A 21,604-nucleotide genomic window follows, 5' to 3' on the forward strand; every position below is an offset into this window, starting at 1 on the left:
AATGGAAAAGAAGCGTGGAAAAATTGTTTTCATATTTTCTCATCTCACATAATTTAGGGATCTTATAAATTGAGATGAATAAGCCCCCAACAAATTGCGGTAAAAAGAGTTTGCCATTATTGTACCACAAAAAAATGTTTGAAGGAAAAAAAGAAGTATTTTTTTAATAAATAGATAAAACAAATAGATAATGGTAAAAAATTTTCTATTTCAAACTGAGTTATTTGATTTGCTAAGTTATATTGTTTCAAAAAGTTTTAATACTTTTTGTTTTCCTGTCATTTACAGCAACTTTAGAAACTTTGACGTTCACAAACATGACAGGATGAATTAGACGGAACTTTTTGCCACGTTTCTCATCAGAATCTTATAGATTAGTTTTATATATATATATATATAAAACTGAATCTTACTTATATATGGGATCGAGAATTTATGCTATATTCTTATTCTAAAACAAGCATTAAGAACAAATAATGGATGAAATATTAATGTCTGCACTTTGCATCAATATGAGAGAAAATGAATGCTCATAATTGAATAAATAGTGGCAGCCATATTTAATGTCTTGGAATGAATAATATCAAATTTAACAGAATCATAAAGGCAAACTATTTTGGAATGTGTGTGAAATTAAAAAAGAAAAAAAAAGTAATAAAAGATTATAAATATCCCATGTTTGGTTAGGTATACCTAACCTGTCTTTTAATCAGTTTGCATGCTCCGCATAGCACTGTTGTATTCCATAGCTGCTTACACCAGCTAAACGCGGTTAGCTATTTATGTAGAAATAAATCTGACTAGGTAGTTACTAATCTCTTTCACTATTTGTGGAGAACCAAGTTTTACTATTAAATTTGAGAAAAACAGTTACCTTACTTCAAAACAGATGACACCATATTTTATTTGTTTATTATGTAGATTCAGCTAATCTTCCTCCACGATTAACGGGGTTATTGCGTACCTAGTAAATGCCATGTTACAAAGAACTTGTTCAGAAAGCTGGGTTCTGTTCCGAATAGTAAAAAACTTTTTCTCATTTTCTCGTTTTAATGTCTTCCCGTATTAAGTAAGATTCAGTTTTATATTTTAAAAAAAACTAAAACTAATCTATAAGATTCTGATTGAAGAATACATCAGAAGTGCTGTTAATAGAATTTCACAGGTAACGTTTCAGTAAGAAATATACAGGATGAACCAGTAAGTATTGTCCATAGGCCTACTGCGTGTAGTACACCTAAAGTGGAGTTCAATGACGTATTGGCCAACTTCATATTTTTCTCTGTTCTTGAGTGACGTCACTTTAAAGTTTTTTTCTAAAATCATTACTTTTTTCCAATAAAAATGTTATTACTCAGAAAGTTTTAGTCCGAATTCGATTCTGATGACACGGTTAGAAAGACAGATAAATTTTCTAAAAATTGATTCCATTTTGAATGTTATTCTCCAAACAGCCTCAATCTTCCTCCGGATGCTGGAAAAATAATAATAATCGACATTTTTAAGAAAACTCATTCAGCCCTTACGTGATCATTATCAGACCTAGGTGCTGGCACTTTTTATAAAAGTTTCCTTGTTTAATGGGCTTTCAAACGGTTTATCATTTTCCAGGATTCCTTTTATCTTCGTATGAGAAATTACGTTTGTTTTACAAGAAAACGTGTTCTCGAGCACTGAACAGTGTTAGTTTATCAAGTTGTTTAATTCATTGAAAACTCTTTTAGATGGACCAGTAGTCAATTTTAATGTAGACTGTCCTTAAATTAGGAAGTCAAAAATTACAAATTGCACTAAAAAAAAAATAAATCTAAATTCTGAAATATTTGAGAAAATGTTAGGAAATATTTTAAACAAGTGCTAGGTACTTTTATAAAAAAAAAATCATATAGTTTGTATTTACTCCAAATTACAATTTTACACACAATACACTGTTGAAAAAGAAAAAAATGTAAATAAGCCTTAACGCCCTTAACCACCCTTTGAACCCCCTTTGAACCCTCTAACAGATAATCGTTGTATCTGAATTAGGTATTAACCAGTACAACTAGCTGCCTTACAAATAAACTTCACTTATCTGTTACCCTGGTTTCAAAATTTTCTAGCGTACCATAACACTGGTGAGTGCTCGAGAACACGTTTTCTGGAAATACAAACGTAATTTCTCATACGAAGATAAAAGGAATCCTGGAAAATGATATACCGTTTGAAAGCCCATTAAACAAGGAAACTTTTATAAAAAGTGCCAGCACCTAGGTCTGATAATGATCACGTAAGGGCCGAATGAGTTTTCTTGAAAATTTCGATTACATTTATTTTTCCAGCATCCGGAGGAAGATTGAGGATGTTTGGAGAATAACTTATGCTTCGAAATGGTATCAATTTTTAGAAAATTTACCTGTCTTTCTAACCGTGTCATCAGAATCGAATTCGAACTAAAACTTTCTGGGTAATAACATTTTTATTGGAAAAAAGTAATGATTTTAGAAAAAAAATTCAAAGTGACGTCACTCAAGAACAGTGGAAAATATGAAGTTGGCCAATACGTCATTGAACTCCACCTTAGATGTACTACACACAGTTGGCCTATGGACAGTACTTACTGGTTCACCCTGTATATATAAGAAATAACAAAGTTTTTTTCCTGAAACCTGACACCTAAAGACATTTTACCTGAATAATAAATTCCCTAGAATCTAGTTTGTTTCAAGCGTCTGTTGATCTGTTTCGCTTAGTTGTCTAAGCATGAATTAGTTAGTAGGGTGTTCTATAACTGAGTATCCAGGCAGGTGTGCAATGAACTCCATTATTAACGTACCAAAAAATAAATAAAAACAAAAATAAGTTCCAAAGAATGTTTTGTTATCAATTTTGCATTGAATCTACTGTAATAAAGAAAGCTGATAACGAAACCCTTTTGTTTTCTTTTTTACTTTTGAAAACAGTTGACAGGAATAACCATGTTGAGTGATTGCTAGCAAAATTTAAAGAGTAGGATATCTATATACCAAAACATGAAAAGTAATAGATAAGTTTCATTCAAAATCTTTTTATATGTACAAAAACCTAGTATCAACTAAACCAGCAAATTCTAAGTGTAGCTTTTATCCTGTGTGACATATCGTACATATATCACCAAGCTACAAAATGACAGCAGTTTGTACCTCAAAAGAAATATCGTGCTTACTTATCTCGTTTTTTATTTTTTATTCTTTTGTTGATCAGCGTACATATAAACTTATCGGAAACCATTCAAAAGTTTTCTTTTATTAGTGTCAGGAGTCTAAGAGGAGGGCTTTCAAAGTAGTTGTAGATTTTAAGACCACTGAAATCGCCAAGTGTTGAAATAGATATAGAAAGAAACTTATTATTTATTTCTTATTGAATTTTTTATTTGTTGGTAAACCTAAAGAAACTCATACGACAATATTATGATAATGAAAAAGAACATATTTCAAAACTTTAGCGGTTTTGTATAATGAATATGAATTAAAACAGATATGTACGTATTATATTCAAGTATTAGAGAAATGTAGCGCTGATTAATAATAGAAATGATTTCTGATAGACACTGGCTTGCCTAGGCTCCAGTCTTTTTTTTTTTTTGCGTTTATTGTGCTACAATCAACGCGTTAGCGCTATAAGTAACAATGATACAATAGAGTAGTAAATGATAAGATAACGAGTGGAGAAGTTACCCAGTGGTAACACTCCAAAATATAATATAGTTAGTTACTCTCTTCACTCAGGAGATCACGAGGCCACTGTCTCTTAAGACGTCTTGTCGGGTTGTCAGGAAGAGTTCTAGAAGAAAGATTTTGAGCTAGAGGATTTATATATGAGATTGCAGGCTGAAGTGGAGTTTTGTGTATCGTGTTTTAGCAACTTGAGTGACAAAAGGAATGTTAAGGTCAGTGTGTATAGTCAGGTTAGAGACATAAAATGGAGCGTTTACGATAGTTCGAAGTATTTTAGATTGAAGGGATTGAATCCTTTGGAGATTGGAGCGTTTGGTTGAACTCCACAGCTCTATTCCATACGCCCAGATGGGTTTCAGAATAGAAGTATAAATCAGTCTTTTGTTATCCAGAGAGAGTTTTGATCTGTCGTCTAAGAGTCTTTTAAGTAGTCGATAGCGTCTGTTTAGTTCTGTTCTTTTAAGTCTAGTGTGGGGGTTCCAAGAAAGTCTTCGGTCTAAGAAAAGCCCAAGGTAGCGGGCAACGTTCACTACTGGTAGAGGAGTTAGGTTATAGAAGACTGGAGGAAGAGTAATGCGTCGAAGAGTGAAGGTGATGTTTTGCTACTTAGTTTCATTAAGCTTTATAGCCCATCTCTTGAACCACTGTTCTAATGAGGAGAGATGTGACTGCAGATTTCTGTGAGCTATTACAGGATCATGGTTGGTGGACAGTAAGGCGATGTCATCTGCGTATGTGAGAAGTGTGGTGTTAGGATGAGTTGGTATGTCTGAAGTGTAAATGGAGTAGAGAATAGGACCCAGAAGGCTTCAGTCTTAACTCAATTATTTGAACAATTTAAGAAGTAATGCAGAATCTTTAAATGTTTGTCCTCCATAACGAGGCACAGAAATTCTATCTTGTAGTAAATATTGTGAAAGAAAGCTCGCAATAAACAATTGGTTGCTATCCCAAGTATGTTTATTCGAGTGACTGGTAAAAAACCCAGTTAAAATAAAACTCTAAACATTACGTTTTCTTATTTTTACTAAATTAATAATATCTTTTAAACACTTTAAACATTTTTAATTCTAACAATAATGAGTCATTCTATTTCTCTAGAAAGTAGTGAGTTGAATTAAGCAATCTCAAAACTAATTATTTTGTTGAATTAGACGTTGAACGCTAGTAAATAGATAAATTACCATGAAGAGAGTGTATTGTCGCCTGCTAATCTGCACCTGAAGTGTGAGCCACTTCCAACACTGTTCATTTGCATAAGAAATTGACTTTAGCCATACATCTCGCATCTTACTTCTCATTCCTAAAACTCTCAGAAACCCAAGGCTTTAGATTATTTACTTTAATATTAAACTGTTGTTCTCATTATATTATTATTTCATTATCTTAAAGTAAATTTGATGCATATTATACTGTAGTAGAGTATTATATTCACACTTTGGTAGGCCGGCAACCTATTCCCTCTCGTAGAATTAGAATTAGGTCGAGGGAGTGGACTAATTTATATATTTGACTCCCTAGACACCAGGGATAACGATGTATCTCTCGGAAAAAAAGGGTGATGCTGGCAAATAAGGAGTTATTTTCGGCTGAGTAGGCAATTGAGGAGCAAATTTAATTTCAAAAAAGACAAAAATCACCGTCTATAAGACATTAATCCAGCCAGTGGTGCTTACTTACCAGGGTTGTTATGAAAAAATATCACAAATCTTTGAAACAGGAATTCTCCGGCAAATTTACGGCCCAGTTCTAAGTGGGCACAGTTTGAAGGTGAAGAAAGAATCAGCAAATTACAATAGACATCGTTCAAGCGATTAAACTTGGCAAGGTTCCGCTGGGAAGGCCACTTAGTTAGGATGTTGGTTGTGGAAGTGCCCAAAAGACTAATGGAGGTAGGTGGAATAACACCGGGTTAGGCGAGAAGGTAGACTCAAATTAAGATCGTCGGATAGGTTAAGTGAAGATGCTAGGAATGCTCCATTTTTTATTTATTTATTTTTTTAAATATATATTTGGCGTTTACTTTTTACTCTCTGCAACAATCTTTTGGATCAAATGCAGTTTTTATGGTTTGGTATGTAACAGCACATTAATTTTAAGGTTTGAAAATAATATTAAAAAACCAGTTTTCATCATTTTTTGTTTGAGTTATCATTGTACTCACTTTTTTAAAAACTTTAAAACAAAAAAAAAACATTGGATTATAAAATACTTAATATGAATTTTAAAGTAAAAAGCAGAACATTATCCTTATGGGAAACCATATAACTACACAAAAAAATAATACGCAGAACAAAAAGTTGTTTTTAATTATGTTTGAACAGTAAACTGCTCAGTTGTAGAAAAATACAAAAAGAAGTGGTATTTTTTTAAAGTAGAGCTTAATAAAGGTTTTAACAAAGCCCAAGATTTTGTTACAACAAAAAAGAAATTCCCTCGTTTTGTTTTAATGCTTCATGTTTTAGTGCAGCTAATGAATTATATATATGTAACATACGAACACCAAATTAGCAGGTTGTTCCGGAAAAAAATATCTGACTGTTAACAATTAGTCTCAAACATTCTTTGAAAACAAACAAAAAAAAGAAATTAATAACGTTGAGTTGAGAGAGGATTTATTTATGAAATCCTTAATTATCGGAGAGAAGTACGAGGGTCGTTTGAAAAGTTCGTGCAAAGTCAGAGAGATAGCACTACTGGCGCGTATCGAGGTTATGTTTAGTTAGTAGCATCTCTTGGAAGAACACACACCAAGTTTCAGCCAGATCGGTCTATTTCTTTGAGTTTGGCATTCGTTTGAATCGAGGAAGTCGAGTGATTTTCAAAAAATGGACGAAAAAGAATTTCGTGTGTTGATTAAACACTACTTTATGAAAGGCAAAACGCCTCAGGAGACTAAAGAGAAGCTTGATAAACATTATGGTGACTCTGCACCTTCCATTAGAACAGTTTATAAGTGGTTTCAAAATTTTCGGGGTGGCCATATGGGCACAAGTGACGCTGTACGTTCTGGACGCCCTGTTGAGGTTACTACTCCAGAAATCATTGATAAAATCCATGATATGGTGATGGATGACAGAAGAGTGAAGGTGCGTGAGATTGCTAGTGCTGTGGGCATCTCGAATGAACGGGTACATAATATTTTGCATCAACATTTGGACATGACAAAGCTATCCGCAAGATGGGTGCCGCGATTGCTCACGCTTGACCAAAAACGAAATCGTGTGAAGTGTTGCAAGGACGGTTTGCAGCTGTTCCAGTAGAATCCGCAGGACTTTAAGCGTCGTTTCGTCACTATGGATGAAACATGGATACATCACTACACTCCTGAGACCAAAGAACAATCTAAACAATGGGTTACCAAGGGGGAATCTGCGCCAAAAAAGGCGAAGACCGTTCCTTCGGCCGGAAAGATTATGGCAACTGTCTTTTGGGATTCGCAAGGAATAATCCTCATCGACTATCTGGAAAAGGGATGTAAAACTATTACAGGTGCATATTATTCATCGTTATTGGACCGTTTGAAAACGGAGCTGCAAGAAAAACGCCCACGATTGGCCCACAAAAAAGTCCTTTTCCATCACGACAACGCACCAGCTCACACCTCAGCAGTTGTGGTCGCAAAATTAATGGAAATAGGGTTCCAACTCGTTTCACATCCCCCCCTATTCTCCAGACTTGGCTCCCTCGGATTACTATTTGTTCCCCAATATGAAGAAATGGCTGGCGGGAAAAAGATTTTATTCAAACGAGGAGGTGATTGCAGAAACGAATGGCTATTTTTCAGACTTGGGCAAATCCTATTATTCGGAAGGGATCAACAAACTAGAGCAGCGTTGGACCAAGTGTATAAGCCTAAAAGGAGACTATGTTGAAAAATAAAAAAGGTTTACCCCAAAAAATTAAGTAGTTTTTATTTTTGCACGGACTTTTCAAACAACCCTCGTACATATCTTTTTTTCAACAAACTTTTAACATCTTCATGAACTAAAGAGGATGAAGTAAACATTAATTAAAAATTAATTTGGAGGAGGAGCAGAGAAGCAGGTTACATCTGAATTGCTACTTCAAGAAAAGGAGATAATTATTTAATCATCACAAATATCCACCAATGGCAGCCATGAATAATAACAAAAACAAACATTGTTTTTCGAGGACATTAAAACACTTTAATTGAGATCAAAATTTCGCAAATTTTACCCAATTGTAAGAACTATCTTACTAGTAGTAGGTAGGAGATGCACACACTCATAAAAGAATTGACCCAATCCATCAGCTAGCTACAAGAGGATGAAATAGACACTGAGTGATTACGTTAAAATAGTGGACTACCAAGAAGTGCATTTAATCAATTTTTAATTAAAAAACATGGGGATGGCTCTTTCAGGGATAATAATTTGCTTTCATATAAATGATATATTTTTTGTTGTTGTTGTACCACGTAACATCGCAATATGGTTTTATTTTACATGAAAATGTCATTAATGGAGTTCATTTATATATATTCAAGTTTAATGATGTTTTTCTTTTTTAGTGTAGACAAAAAAAGAGTCTGTGAGTTGATAATTAAAACGGAGAGCGTCGAACAATCTGCCGTTGAAGGGCATTATTAATAGAATATATCTTCTCCTTTCTTGCAATATTTTAATCCTTGCGCAGATTAGTTATCTTTTTGTCAGTTGTTTTTTTTTAAATCATAACTTTTTTTTCTAAGCAATTAGTGCTTCGCCACCTAAATCTTCATCTATGTCCATTATTTGCTGTGGCACTATTTTTGGAAAAGGCCTCACAGATTAATCGCTTAATGACCACTACCGTTTCTTAACGTCAATTGTTCTTTCTCTTATTAGAATAACATTTTCTTTTTTAAGGTATTCCTCAATACTGATGTTTTCCTCAATCCCTATCCAAACCGAATAGCCTCTTCTCTCAGCCAGTAACCTTGGAGCCTTTCTCGGACGCCATCTATCCAATTCTCTTAAGGGCTTGTCCTTTCTTCTTCTTCTTCCTTCGGCTACCCAGTCTAGGATCTCATAAGCATTTCTTCCATCTTCTTTTCTTTTTGTATGGCCGTACCATCTATGTTTCTTTTCCTTCATCTTTCGGCAGCACATTTTGTGAAATGTTCTTATTTCTTTGTTTCTTGCTCTTACAAGCCTTGATATACGTGCTGCCCTTCTTCAGTGATTCATCTCGGTGGCTGGAAGCTTTTTCCTTATAGCCTTATTCAAGTCTCAGCGGCGTGTATAGATTATCTTTTAGGTACTATTACCAAAAAGATAAATACGGGGTACAGTATGCCGATTGCTCTTTTTGCGCTTAAATTTGTTTGCAGCACGTCATTTTTACTTGAAGCATTCTTACTGATGACAGAGCCTAAGTATTTGAATTGCTCATCCTTTGGGATTTTTATGTCTTCTTTGATAATGTCTTCTCCGCTTATTGTGAACATATTTGGCGAAATTTATCTTTATTCCCCATTTTTGATGTGCCTCTATTCCTTTTGCGCATCATGTATTCCATGTCCTCTTGGGCTTCTTGGTCATCTGCAAATAGCAGGCTATAGAGATGCAAATTATTGTTAACCTGTTAACCATGTCTATTATGATGTTTCCGTTCTCTCAGAGCGACATGAATCTAAATTTTGAATAGAGTTGGAAACAATGGACACCCTCGTAGCAGTCCTTTACTAGTAGAAAACTCTTTCGACAGGGCCAATCCTTTTTTAACTCTACATCTATTTCGATTGTAAATTACTTTTACTATATTTACTAAAGGCTCACCTGTTCCTACTTCTTCAAGGGCTTCGAAAAGGAGGACATGAATTACTCCATTGTACACTTTTTCAAGATCCACAAAGACGATTTCTTGAACATGACTCGCTTTTCTTCCAGCAGTTGCCTTAGTGTAAAAATAATACCAACGGTTGATATTCTCGCTGTCAAACCGAATTGTTCCAGGGTTGTGTAGAATGCCTGTTTCTTATATCATTTACACAATACTTTTGCAAGTGGATTCAATACGTATATCCCTCTATAGTTGCTAAATTTCTTGTAAGAATTTGTGTAAGAATTAATTTTTTAAAAATTGCGTAGTTATTACAAGTTTTGAGGATATCTATTTCCCAAATATGGCTTTAAGAACTTCCATTGACACAAATGTGAGATTGTATGTTTTCAAATTGTTCCAAATTTTCTGTAACATGTATAATACATAAATACAGTCTATTATTACCTCTAAACCTTATAATGTAAGAAGCCCCTTCTAGAGAAGAGAAACTAATTGTAACGAAAATTCCAAATTCATTACTGACTTCGCAAAGAATATTATGTTAAAAGCAATAAGGAAATCTATGTGAGAAATTCAGATGAGCGTTTCATGTTGGAACAACAATGCAGGTGCATAATAACTGAATAAATTTACGTTGCAATTGTTCTTTAAGCATAAATTAGCATATTTTTCAGACTATATGTGCTTTACAATGTTGTTAACAATATTAATGAATGCTTGAGTCTAGTGATGTAATTTGAAAATGCAAACTCTTGAATTGATTGCTTAATTTTCAGTTTGTTTTATAACTTGATGACAATCATAAAAATGTGACGTTTCTTCAAAAGAAATCCCTGCGTTCTTATTAGTTTAAAATAATTGTTGAATATCTAAATATGATAAAGTTTTCTTTAATAAAGGCTCATTAGTTAGTGCGTCCCAAAATAAGAAATTAATAATGCTCCTGACAATAATTGTGTGCTCTGAATCTTTTAAATTTATTTCAAAAGAACTTTTAATGAGGATGTAAAAAATTTTGAAACGAAGAATAGTCCTCATCGATTAGAGCGCCAATTATTTTATATATTAAAACTTCAAATTGATGTTTTATTTTTTATTTTATTTGTATTCAACTCATTATTAGTCCTACTTTTCGATGGATTGAAAGAATTTATACTTTCTTTTGAAAGAATGATTCAAATCTAAGTATATTTTCGTTTCTTTTTACTTTGAAAGAAGCACTGTGTAAGCGATTATTTTTGTCGAATTATTGGCCAAATTAGTCCATTGCAGTGATAATAAAAATTATTTGATTCACCTCTCTCTGAGTTTTTTGAGAAAAAACAGAGTTAAAAAAAAGATAAATAAATACTAAATAAATAAAAAAAAGTCTGCAGTTATTCGTTTTCTCTCTGGGGCTGTCACTGAAAATAAAAACAAAAGTTTCATTTATTGCAATTTTTAAATGCAAAATAGACAAATTTTATTGTACCTATAACTTTTTATAAACATTAAATTGTGGTAGGGAATTTAGCCGATTGATAAAGTGCAGTGGACTCGCGCGCGGAAATCCCTCAAATATTCTATTCCTAGGAATCTTTTACAGCTTCCACTCTGGTAATTGAAGTGAAGAATGTATAGAGAGAAAACCGTCAAAGAACAAAGAAGGCCAATGAACTCAGTTGATGAAGGGCCTTAAATTAAAAATAATAAATAAATAGTTTAATGTAATAAATAAATTTTAAAAAAAAATCTACACTTTAAAAGGAAGGCTGCGTCCATTTTTTTTTTTTTTCAGATGAAGTCTCTGTAAAAGTTCTACTGAAAATGTTTAAGTAAAAAAGTGAAGAGCAACTTGTGAATTATTTCTATAAAATGAACCGCTAATTGAGAAAGAGAACCTCCCCATTTAAACTTTTTGATCTTTTTTTTTTTGGTTCTAACTTTTAAACTGGAGGATTTTACGTTAAAAGCGTACATTTCTTCTACTGTAGACTCTGTAACAAAGCTTAGATGAAGTGCCCTTTTAAGGTCAAAACATCCAGTGTATAGTTTGATAAAAACGTTAAAACATTCTACGCTTCAAAGACCAAAATCCAACATCCATTTAAAAAGGAAAAATCCACTTTTAAAGTAGTATTTCTGGAAGGCTATTCATGATCCTAAGATTCTAGTTCTTACATTTTTATTTTCCATTAATGTCAATAAATGTACGAAAATTATAAAATAATCTTAGGAAACATTACAGGAAGATTATTGAAAATATTATTATAATTTTTGCCTAAATGTATTCAATCTGTAAAATTTACTGATTAGTAATTTAAGTAAAGTTAAAAAATATTTTTCAATTGGATGTACGCTCATTTGTAACACTGCATTGCCAATGCTCGAACTATTTTTATCTTTTTTACATTCATTTCAATTTTAATAATAAAATTTGCATTAAGGATGAGAAAGAACAGGAATCACAAATCGGCTATTAACATTTCACGCAGAAGGAATTAACTTCAACTTAGGATCGCAGTAATTTCAGTATTTTCTAGAGCCCTGATTGGCTGCCTTCTGATCAGGGGCTTTTTCATTTTTTTAATTAAATTCACTATTTTTTCAAATACTGTGCGCTGTTGACACGGATCGGAAATTACCCAATTCGCTGCAAGTTTTTGCTGCAATTTGGCAGAAAATCAATTCTAGAAAGAGGCTTTTTTTTTTTGTGCCTTGATACTTTCTATGAAAATTATGTAAATTTATCAAATAAGCATTTAGGCAATAATCTGGAGTCAAGTTAATAACCAAAAATCTACTTATATTGCCAATTAGGAGTCGAAATGACTCCGATATATTTACGTGTAATGCCAATCTGGAGTCAAAATGGGTCTTATGATTCAAGTAAACTAATCTACAAAAAGAAACTAAGAATTCCACGGTCTTCAGCTCGTAACTATCAAATGATGAGAGAGTGGGGATAGCATATCTAAGAGCATTTTGGGATAGCTATGAGATGTGGGGAAACAGAGCCATTCCTATTTATTTTTTTTTAGAGTCAAATTGACTCCGGATTGGCAATGCAGTGTTAATCATGGTAATACCTCTGGCGGTCAGTTGGACCATGAGTTTGTCTGGCAGAATTATATTTTTAAGAAGGAAAATAGTTCTTTCAAAATCAAATACCATTTTAATTGCAGCGGTTTAAATACAAAAATCCCAATCAAGTTCAAAATGTAAAACTGAAAATTCATTTCTGTGAATGTACAAATAGTAAGTACATCATGATGGTTTTTAACTACAAAACAAGAAATAAGAACATCGTACTTGATGACAAACAACTTTTTAATATTAAGAGAACAAACAAGTGTTTGGAGCAATTAAATAAGAAACCAAAATGGATCTGGTCCGCAGAATTTTATTATACTTACTCGCAGATCTCTTTTTATTTTTCATTAATTTGAGAAAATTGACTTTAGCAAAATGCTGATATCTTTCATATATTTCTTGAATAAATATTAAATACGTTTATACATAATTATAACAGAAATTAACAATGAATTATATTAATTACAATTAATTCAGAGTTAGAAGAATACTTGCCACTTGCAAGTTGCGAAATAATAGCTGTAATTAGTGTATGTATGTTTCATACGTGATAATGTTCTCTAAACATTAATATTAACAAAAGGAGAATGATAATTACACCAGAAGTTTTCCTGGTTATTAAACGTAATACTTGTAATAAAAATTTGGAGGATACACGTTTTTTGTGCAGCTTCATAATGTAGAGAAAATGTACTTATAAGGAAAGTCGTCATTTTCAAACTACAATATCAATTACGATTGGAAAAACTGAAGGGCTTACTGTTTAAAAATAACTCTTTAAAAAGAAACAAATAGATTTAATTGCTCGTTTGCTACATTGATCAAGTCGCAATAATGGTCTATATTTAATTATTAATAATAATGTTTCATTTATTGTATATAGTGAGTCAAAATTTCATTGCTTTTTGGTGTTCAACTAATTTTGTAGAAGTCTCTAAAATTACACTTTTAAAAGTATATACCTATATCTTTGTACAAGTCTCTTAAAATTAAAGAAAAAAATAAATAAAAATAAATACAGAAGCTAAAAAAGTTACTAAAATATTTTTAACAAATAATCAAGGCGGAAAAATGAATTTTTGTCAAGAGAAGAAACGAATGAGAAAATTTTTACCTGAGAACGAGTATCTGAGGTGAAAATTGACAGGGAGCTCCTGGCTATAGGGCGGCCGACGGGAGACTGGCCCACTTCGTGCCAGGCCACCCTTTAAGCCCTAACTCGTGCAAACCCCCTTCAGGTTCTGACTAATTATAAACATCAAGCGTGGCCTGTTGCTCCTAGCCCTAGAGTATGACCCTAAACAGTTATATACATTTCTGTTTATACAAAGCTATGAAACCACTTTGATTATTGCACTTTCACAATTCCAAATAATACATATACACATAGAAACAGGCATTTACAAACAAAATTATGTAGGTTAATTGTACGAAATTGTTACCATTCATTAATATGTAGTTCAATTATATTTTTTGTTTTTGTAAAAGATTTTTCCATTACTCACTGAATTCACCTACACTTTCCTCAAGTATCTGCAGCCATTAGCTACCCTTTAGGCTTAAAAATTGAGCCGGCCCAAAATTTTGTTTTTCGAAAAAAAGAACCGCTTTTATTGGTCTTATTTTCATGAACAATTCAACATACAAATGGAGCTTTAATACAAAAGTAGTTTTTTAATTACGTGCTCTACGAATACACGTTCGAAAATCATACTAAAGTTTAGGATTTCCTTCATTTTTGCGCAATTGTCCAATTTCATTTGTGGTTTTCGCTTGATAGTATTGAGGATATAAAGGCTATCTTTTCGGCATCCAACGAGAATTTTTGGAGAGATGAGCTAAAGTAGTTTTTGACGTGAAATACGTCTTTAAATTTGCTATCATATGGAGGCAATCCAAAAAAACCTAATGATAACAAAATCGGGGGATACCGTCTACATCCAAAATTAAATTAGACCACTGGATAGCTAAAGGATCAAAGAATTCATTACGATAAGCGAGGACAGTGACGCATCGCGCGCGGTGGAGGGGGAAGCGCCGCCATTTTGAGAACATTTTGCTACATATCGAGATTTGCAATTAGTATAACTTTTGACTCGGAGAAGCTACGATGTTCTTTTAAGTTTTAATCGTCAGCTGTCGTCACAATCTATCGGTTGTACATAAAACATTAGTGTAAAATAGTGACAGTGAATATAATAAAGTGTTAGAATAAAAAATATTATCAAAAATATATAATGTCGGCCTATACGCGTCGAAAAGCCATAACCAAATACAGAGATCGTATACGGTTGGAAAGGACTTCTCAAGAACAATCGAATGGTAATAATAAAACACCATATGACCGAGTTAAGCTGTGCCGGGAACGTAAAAGAATGAATGCGGACGAGCGGATCAACGACGGTGTCAGTACATCTGCAGCTGGGGCGGTTGAAATTATGCAAGTGGATGAAATCGCTTCTACATCGACAACGGACTGTATAGGCATAGATTGTGTTCGATCTCGATTTGTTTCCTTGATTTCATCCTAAATACATGAATAAAAATATTTTATATAAAAAATATAACCCGTTACGTGAACGTATTCACGTACAACACACGGCCGTGTACATGATACAGCCACAGTTTTTTTTTGACCCAATTTATTTGTATGCAATATGCACTAATAATCCCAGTTTACAGGATTTTGAAATATCGACTTGTTTTTGGTAATGCTGCCAAAACCTTTCCCCAACACTGTACCACCATTTACTGTTTCTACTCACAAGAATACCTCTCTAACAGAAAAAAGGTGTGTACAATAGAAGATAGAATTGAATGAATAGAAATTTATTCAAACTGCTTTTGCACTAAAGTCATTCGCTACATTTCGATTCATATCCACTAGAGTTATCAATTTTGTGATGTTGAAGCAAAAACATCCAAAGAAGACCACTGAGAAACGTCGCTCTGAAAACAAAGATATAGCGCAAATCCACATTTTAGTCTGTTCTGAAATTTAAGCAACATTCAGTACTCTAGAATCTTACTTCACTATTATCATACAAAATCCATTTAAAACCAAATGAACAATATATATATACGTTTAAGAGAGAGAAATATATATATACTATATATATATTATATATCTTAAACGTTTAGCTATCAAAACACTAGCTAGAAAAGTATTCTATTCAACCAACGAACAACTTCTTCTTAGCTTTTTCACATTTTAAATAAAAAGTATGGGGATCGACTAAACGTTCCAATTCTTTACGCATTCAGACTTTACAATCAAAAATACTACGAAAACTACTAAACGCTCCACAATCGAGGTAGTCAACAATTATGTTTATTTAGGTGTAACTTTTTCATCTTCATGCATGTTTAGAGAAAACCTTGTGTCAGCCATCAGCAAAGCCAACATGGCTACCGGTAGTGTCTTTGATATTCTTAGCAAAGGAAAATCTAAGTCTTGGAGTTCGAGAATATACCTGTTTAAGTCAATAATTGGTAACAGCCTTTTGTATGCGTCTCCAGTCTGGGCATTGAAGTATTTAAATGAAACTGATGCGGTTCAATTACGGTTTTTTAAGAGACTATTATGTCTTCCAAGAAATACCGCTAATCACTTGCTTAGGCTTGAAACTGGAGAATTGCATGTGAGTTTTTCTGTTTTAAAACAAGCTTTTAATTGGATCTCAAAAATAGAAACTATGGAGGAACATAGGTTGCCAAAAATCTGTTTCAATCAGCTAATTAACTATGACCAAAACAGTAATAATAAGAAAAACTCTTTGAAATACAATTGGTTTTCTCAAATTAAAAGTATTATTTCAAAAACACGTATTGATCATTTAGGTAATCTGACGGATCTTCTACGTACTAGTGACAACTTTAAAAATATTTTAAATTTAATTAAATTTTCCTTAGTAACAGCTGATTTGAACCGTTTGTACAAATCAAGCTTTTCCCAGCAGTTATACTCAATCCATACTCTTAAAGATTTTCTTACGTGTCAAACATATCTCGAACTAAATGTACCTCTGAAATTTATTAAATTTTTTACAGAATTTAGGCTATGTAATAATTATTTTATGAAATTTAATATTAATAATATAATTTACCAAATAGACCCTACAAAAACATGTATGTTATGTAATCTGAATGAAAAGGAAGATCTTATACACATTCTATTAAATTGCACTTTGTACAATAATATGAGAGATGTAATAAATATTAACAGTAGTGACTCACCTCATCAAATTATAGTTAACTTCAAAAACAATTATTCTAAAGCTAATATTTTTAATTTATACAAATACTTCTCTGCCATTCTAAAAGTCCGCTCTTCTTCTATTTTAAACGATTAAAATAGAAAAAAAAAAAAAAATTACTTTATACTTTCTATGAACTATTTTCTTTATTTGATGGCAAAAAATTATTTACAAGAAGTATTTTTTATCTTTTGTGTGATTATGTATTGTACTCATGTCAGCAATCAACTCACTTGTAACAAGCTATATGCTTAAATACAATAAAGTTTATCTATCTATCTACTAAACGCTCCATTCTATATTTCTAACCTCACCATTCATAATGACCTCAAAATCTCTTTCATTAGCGACCTTACTAAAACTCATTTCTTAAAATTTCATTTCATTCCTTTGCAGCAGCTCATCCTAATCCTTTAATTGAACACTTATCTTCTTCCACATTACCAGGCAATCCTCCAAGGAGATAGAAGAGAAGATGGCCCCGCCACCTACTCTCCTCATAACAGTATAGTGCATCTGTTCACGTTAATGGAGTGTCGCCACTGGGTTCCTTCTCCAATCTACATTCAAGACGTTACATAACATCAAATTTGCTTGTTACAACAACCGTTGCAGTCGCAAATTTTTTAAAAATTAAAAAAAAAAAAAATTATTTTAATACTGAGAATGAGATAATGTATAAACAAAAATTTAGTAAATTGCGTTTACAATTTTTATACTGACAGTAACTCTTTAACTCAGTTTAAAATGTTAAATTAACAATTTCAAATCTTCAATACTAAGCTTTACTAGATATAATATTTAGGTGAAAGATAAATAATTGAAAAATATAGCTTTTAAACTTCTTAACTAACAGAAATTTCAAAGTTAACTTCTAGCTCAAGACTAAAAATAGATAATTAAAGTTGCACATCTTTGGCTCTCAGTAGTTATAATTAAATTAAAAAGTTACAGTATTTCTACTTATTGCCACTTACTTAATAGCAGCTAACCTAATTAGCTTTAATTATCGCACTAATTAGATTTTAAGATAAATAAGAAAAAAAAAGAAAAGTTCGATGTCTGGTGAGAACACGCACATGACTTTTACCTCACTTTACCTAATAACCATTATCTTGAAACTGTTTTGGGCAAAAAAATAACTAAATTTATTCAGTAAAGTTCAGTAGATTTGCTTCCAATCTGAAATTTTGCTTAATATTTAATTAATATTAACATTATGCAGATAAAGACTCCACTAAATAATACTTAACGTTACTTTAGAAAGGAAGTTAAACCCGTCCTACGTCAAAATTTATATTAATAAATAATAATATGACTTATTCCTAGGAGCTTTTTACAGGTGATGGACAGTGATGTCCGAGCGAGAGAACACTGTCCGAAGTCCGGTAGTGCACTGAAAAAAGTTCTGGGCGCCAATAATCTCAGAAATGACGCGACTTGAAGTTAAACAAAAAATAAATTAAAAAAAATCTGCACGATAAACGGTTCTGCTGTTATAAAAGGTAAAAGAAGGTATTAATAAAGTTACGTAGTATAAAAATATTGACTAACACTAGAAAGACTGGAACTTAGTATATACCTATATTGCCCAAAAGCAGTCAAGATGAATATTCTTTTATATTATTTACAGTTATATAACATGTTTTTAGTAAATATTAAACAATAACAAAAATTTACTTCAATTGGGAAAAAACGAAAAGTATTTTATGCATTTTTAGTTGTGCATTTTTTGCAAATAAAAGTGGACATTTTTTCTTGCGCACATTTTACGCAAACATACTTTTTACATTTTCCACAAATATTATTGGTTTCTTTACTGTGGCAAAGTCATATTTGACAAATTCTGCGATTGTTAGGGTGGATTGCAGTTGATGATGTTGCAGCTGGCCTTTGTGGGTCCTCAGCTTCTGGTAAAATTTTTTTGCCATGCATTTCTATATACAGTGGAAAGCTGTCCTACCAATTGGAACAAGAACACTTTTCGTGGTATTTGTATTTACTTTGTAAAGGATCCAATGTTTTGCCCCGTAAGCTCCACGAGCATAAGAAATCCCAATAAATACACGCATTTCCGGTAATGATGTGGTCCAATCATGCATCGACATTCGATGACCTTCTTCTTCTGTGCACATTCTTATATGCTTCATAATATGATTATCTACTATCTACGAAAATGCACTGATAATATATTATCTGCCATAATATTTATTTCTGAGTAGTTTGTTGGCCCTTACACATCCTTGAAAATACAAATAGATGGTAATCTTCCAGGAATACCTCCTTCTTCAAATTTGGACCACACAGTATCAGCAGACAACAGTATCAGATGGTAATCAGCAGCTCTTTCGATCTCCTGGAAGGTGTTATCAGTTTCTTCATCAGTGTCTGAAATAATTCGCATGCTACACCTTTTTCTGGGCATATTGATGACATTTTCATTTTCATCATTAGTGGTGGATTCTTCATCGCCATCTTCAGTTTCAGATGCTTCACTTTGAATGTAAACCGTTTCATCTTCAGATGATAGTTCAGAACTTATTGCATTTGATTCTGTATCGGAGCACTCTTCTAGAGAGACCAGAATTCACTTATGTTCGTTAGTTTTTTCATAAATAAATCACTTTTTTTCTGCAACCATGTAGGGAAGTTCTCATTACTCAATTAAAATCAGCTGTGTAATGCCCAACTTCCCACACTAGTGGGGAAAAATTCCCATTAGTGTCACTTTCCTCACTAGTGAGTGGAAAAACTTTATTGTGCTTCCTTGATATAAGAAGTTTTGTTATTAACATAAATATTTTCTGTAAAACTTTAATAACCTTATTTAACGTAACAAATAATTAAAAAACGAATATTAAAAAATAAAATAAAAATTGAAAAGAACATAGAAATAAAAATAATACTTTAATAAATAATTAGATATTTTTAATTATAACAGTAAAAAGGTTGTAGTGTTACCTTATAGAAATTTAAAATGGATTCTAGTGATGCCTGTTTAGAAAACACTCCTCCATCAATAAAAGAAACAGCAGAAAATGTAATAAGTAATGTAAATACGTAAGTAATGTAAATAATTGTAATATAACAATAAATGTTTATAATAAATAAATTACTTTTTGTAGACTGTAAAAATGAAATTTTTAATTTTTTTAGTTAATAAATCTAATGGTTGCAGAAAAAATATAATATTTAACTCGAGTGTCAAGTATTTTCCTCACACTCGGCAATTTGCACTTGCACTCGCCTCGCTTCGTTCGTTCGTGCGTGCAAACCCTGCCTCGCGTGAGGAAAAGTACTACTTTCCACACTTGTTAAATAAATAACTATTATTCCACTTTTCTTTTATGAATTTAGGGCGCAAATGATATAACATAAACAATTGTAGATACCTTGGTAGAACAAAAATCACTGCATAGAGATAAGAATAACAGCTACTTTTGGCTTACAGAGCAACTGCAACTTATGTAGTGCACGTTGAAATCTACAATTTATCATGTACCTCTATGTTATCGTGTAACGGGTATTGAAATGAAAAATATTATTTCAATACAGGGCCAGGCTGGTCATACGAGAAATTTGCTGAATTTAATAATAAAAGTTATTTAATTATATCAAATTTCCTAAGCAGTCAAAATGACTGCTTTTGGGCAATCTAGGTATAACACAACAGATATCAGAAATAAAGAGAGGGGGGAGGAGGTAAATGCAACTTTTAATAAATGCATTTCTATCTTGTATAAAAAGTCAGAAAATTCTAAGAAATTTTATCATTTCAAATATAATTTTTTTTTAAACTGAAATTAAAAAACAGTCAAAATGACTTCTTTGGGCAATCTAGTGCTAATTACTAATTATTGCAATGCTCTCTACGTAAAAAAAAAACATTGCTTGCATTTACGTCTGTTTAGTTGAGCTATATTATTTGCTAGTTATGCGTACATCATTTATTTGCGTACATAATTTATTTTTATATGATTTATTTATTTTTCAGTTTTAAAGATAGATTATTCACAAACCAATTATTTATTCATTTATTTGCAACCGGGGCCTTGCCCTATACAAAGGAGTTTGGGTACAATAATACAAAAGTATACAATAATAATAGCTTTACGATAGTATAACCAAATATGAAATTTAAAACTATTATTAGATTAATAAATATTACAAAAAGAAATAGAAGGTTACAGAACAAAAGTGATTTTAGTTTGAAACAAAATATTGTGTAGATATAGAGACTATGGGTAGAATTTTGGAGAGCGTGTGAAAAGACAGAGCCAAAACTGGTGATAGGTAAAAGAGCAAATAATGGTTTGAATTTATTACGGAACATGTTATAGACTGGACAAATACTATAAAAGTGGTGAAGACTTTCTTCAATATTTTTATAAAATGGACATAAGTTTAGTGGATACAAATAATAGGTATTACCAGCCTTACCAGAAAATTTAAAAATATGCTTTCCTGAGAGTCTAACTTGTAAACATAAAGTGTTTTAAATAAAAATTGATTTTAGAATTGTGACAGGCTTCACGATCAGGAAACAAGTAGTCTGTATATAAAGTACTATATTCAGAAACACGCAACTATTCAAGGTCGGAATTATACAGGTAAAGCTGATAGGAGGACAAAACTCGTCGTAAACTATCCTTAAATATTCGAGGATCAGAACTGCTCAATATGTTCTCATCATTTATTTCTCTTAAAACCATAACAACTTGAGAAACCCAGTTATATCTGAAGCCGCCTCCTAGATCAGCCAAAGAGAAAGGCAAATAGTCTTTCGAAGCA

General features: G+C 32.2%; 1 protein-coding gene across 5 annotated transcripts in view; it reads right to left on the reverse strand.

The window, feature by feature from the left end:
* The window catches only part of LOC141456921 (uncharacterized), a 127,845-nt gene that overhangs the window by 94,376 nt on the left and 11,865 nt on the right, over positions 1-21,604 (reverse strand). For 2 of the 5 annotated variants that reach the window (XM_074133332.1, XM_074133328.1), the window contains exon 2: positions 13,672-13,854. The exons of the other annotated variants lie outside the window; for them this stretch is intronic. The gene's annotated coding sequence lies outside the window, so the exon portion shown is untranslated. The remainder of the gene's footprint in view (positions 1-13,671; positions 13,855-21,604) is intronic. 5 annotated transcript variants of the gene reach the window in all.

This window comes from Rhodnius prolixus, unplaced genomic scaffold (assembly GCF_049639745.1).
Source record: "Rhodnius prolixus isolate KJV_2025 unplaced genomic scaffold, Rpr scaffold_10, whole genome shotgun sequence".
NCBI classification, from domain to species: domain Eukaryota; kingdom Metazoa; phylum Arthropoda; class Insecta; order Hemiptera; family Reduviidae; genus Rhodnius; species Rhodnius prolixus.